Source organism: Salmo trutta, chromosome 22, assembly GCF_901001165.1.
Source record: "Salmo trutta chromosome 22, fSalTru1.1, whole genome shotgun sequence".
NCBI lineage: Eukaryota > Metazoa > Chordata > Actinopteri > Salmoniformes > Salmonidae > Salmo > Salmo trutta.
Window position 1 is genome coordinate 12,268,825 of NC_042978.1, and position 3,317 is coordinate 12,272,141.

Genomic DNA, 3,317 nt, shown 5'->3' on the forward strand with positions numbered 1-3,317 from the left:
TCACAGATGATCCCAAATGAATCTCTAACTTTAGTTGCAACTTCTACAGGAATTGATATAGTTCTAAGTATTGTGAGGTTTCCCCAACACTTTTTCTGACTCTGGGGGATGCTTGGGGAGGCTGAGTGTGGAACATTGTGATGACCCTATTATAGTTGAGATCATTTATTCTATTGAACACCTTAAAAATAATAAGTATCTTGGGACTGATGGTATATCTGCTGAGTTTCACAAAACTTTTTCTCAACAGTTGGCCCCTTTTCTGTTGGAGGTCTTTTCTGAAAGCATTGTAAATAATTGTTATGTTCCCCAGTTTCTGTGTTGTAGTTTGTGTATTTGTGAGTGTGTTTCAGGTAATGGCTTCCTGAAGTTCTCCAAGCAGCTGATTGGTCGGCCCCATTGCTGATTGGAGAGCTGACCCTGCCCCCTCGTCAGGACGCAGCTGTCTCCAATTACCAACCCCACCTAAAGCTATATAAGCCAGTGTTCTGTTGCTTAGAAGAGAGATGATTGCAGAGAGATATTTGCTGAGAGAGGAGGTTGATGGCAGAGGGTTATTTATTTATATATATATATAACCGTGCGAAGGAATAAATTCCCTTTAAACGGTATTCTCTGCCTTTTTGTCATCCTTACTCACACCTACAGTCCATACCTCTTTCACACCACGAAGAGTTGAGTTGTAGCAGGGTATTGCGTTCCCTCTTTCTAGAGGTGTGCGTAACAATAATGCTCTCCCTCCCAGTTTGACTCGAGGTCTGATTACATTAATCCCTAAGCCCAAGAAAGACTTGCTTCTACTCAATAATTGGCATCCAATCTGTCTGCTCAATAATGACTACAAAATATTAGCCTCTATATTTGCAAAAAGAATGAAGGCAGTATTGGACTCAATTATAGAAGAGACCCAATCTGGCTTCATGAGGAATAGACATATCTAATCATATCCGACTGGTGTTAGACCTTATTGACTATTCTGATTTAATCTTCGAAGATAGTTTTGTCTTCGATACAGTGGAACATGAGTTTCTATTTCTCTCCCTTGAGAAATTTGGTTTGGGGGAATTATTTTGTAGTACTATTAAAACTCTTTATATGAATGGGAATAGTTCAATTAAATTAAAGCATGGCACTTCTCCAAGATTTGATTTGAAAAGAGGAATTAGGCAAGGTTGTCCAATTTCTCCTTACCTCTTCCTGCTTGCAACCCAACTTCTTACAAGTTTTGTTAAATCCAGTGATATAAAAGGGATCTCTATTGTGGACAGAGATATTATCATAAGTCAACTTGCAGATGACACAACCCTCTTTTTGAAAGATGCTGACCAGATTTCTAGAGCAGTCGATGTGATAAATATATTTTCCAAAGCATCTGGTCTTCGCCTAAACCTTAATAAGTGTGAATTGTTTGCTGTTAAAGACTGTGTGATACCCTCTATATGCAATATTCCAGTCACTGTTTCGCTAACTAGCAAGCAACGTAATTTTTCCTTGTTATGTTGTTTATGTTTTACATTTATTTACCCAGGTAGCACTTTAATAAAACACACGACCTCTACAATAACGGCCTGACCAAGACAGAGTAGGCTAACTTGCTATTTTTCAATATTATAGTCTTGATGCGATATGATTTTGACCCCGTTGTCTAGGTCGGGATTGTATGAGTTGTGCCAAGACTGGCAGTAGAAAGACGGCTGCCTTTGTGTTACCAGTGCTACAGAAATGATCTGATGACCCATATGGCATCTTCTGTTTGGTGCTCACACCTACCATGGTGGGCATCTTCCAATAATTTCTAACTAAAAATTCTAGGGCAATAATTGACCAAAATGTAATTTAAAAAGGCATATCTTCTGGAAAACAACAATGAACATTATATTACAATGTTGTGTAATGTTTAAACTTGTGTCCTTTGCAGGGACTTGGCCTACCAGATTGGCTAAATTCAGAATCCTGGGAAAACCAATGGGCTTGCGGGACCACAACATTTTTGGTGGAATGAGTAATATTGATTACCAATGACACTGCCACTTACTGCATTGTTATTAATTTGCCCAGCATGTTCTAATGTTCAGATGATGTTCCATACACATATGATCACATAGGCCTTGGAGCTCTCCAAGAAGCCCCACGTCGTTGTAGCCACTCCAGGAAGACCACATTCGGAGCTCCAACACATTCAGCATCAATAAGATCCAGTTTCTGGTGAATCAAAGATTTAAAAAAAATATTGTTTCTTCCACAAAGGCCATGTTTGAGGATGTCTAGGTGAGGATTTCTCACTGTTAACCAAAACAGCGTGTCATGAACTACCTTTATTTCCTTGGGTGCTCAGCAGACCTCCCTCAGCATTTCCCCTCGTGAACATGTGGCTGTTGAATAACATGGGCTCATATTACAGCTGTGACTTCACACCCTTCCTTTCGCGTTGCAACAGATTTTCACTCGAAAAAGGTGACCAACTAGAGAATATGATTGGAGGGGAAAGTTAAGTATACACACTCACCATGAGCCACAACACCATGAACAGACTTACATTTTTTGCTGTGATAAGGGTTTTAGGCGATTTTTCCCGACATTCCAACTACTATCCTGTCAGAGGATCCTGGAAAGAAAGGCTGAACTGGATAAGATCAGGGGTGAGAAGAAGTTGTTCAGGGAGAAGATGCATGAAACCATTCAGAAGATGCAACATGGGATTCAGAAAAATAAACTGATGAAGCAAAAACACATTCAAAAGAAAAAAAGCAGAGAAGTCCATATAATGCAACACTGTACATTAACGAATTGTGTACATACAGTACATACACCACATACACCATAGCCAAATACATTTACACTCCGTTTTTCACAATTCCTGACATTTAATCCTAGTAAAAATGCTCAAATTTAGGTCAGTTAGGATCACCACTTTATTTTAAGAATGTGAAATGTCAGAATAATAGTAGAGAGAATACTTTATTTCAGCATTTATTTATTTCATCACATTCCCAGTGGGTCAGAAGTTTACATACACTCAATTAGTATTTGGTAGCATTTAACTTAGGTCAAACGTTTCGGGTAGCCTTCCACAAGCTTCTCGCAATAAGTTGGGTGAATTTTGGCCCCTTCCTCCTGACAGAGCTGGTGTAACTGAGTCAGGTTTGTAGGCCTCCTTGCTTTTTCAGTTATGCCCACAAAAATTCTATGGGATTGAGGTCAGGGCTTTGTGATGGCGGCTCCAATACATTTACTTTGTTGTCCTTAAGCCATTTTGCCACAACTTTGGAAGTACGCTTGGGGTCATTGTCCATTTGGAAGACCCATTTGTGACCAAG

General features: G+C 39.5%; 1 long non-coding RNA gene across 1 annotated transcript; it reads right to left on the reverse strand.

Moving 5' to 3' along the window:
• Positions 1–690: 690 nt before the first annotated feature.
• LOC115158992 (uncharacterized) lies at positions 691–2,654 on the reverse strand. Its single transcript, XR_003868802.1, has 3 exons — positions 2,537–2,654; positions 2,314–2,372; positions 691–2,202 (listed from the first exon to the last, which is right to left on the reverse strand). It is a non-coding gene; the product is annotated as an uncharacterized LOC115158992 (long non-coding RNA).
• Positions 2,655–3,317: the final 663 nt, after the last annotated feature.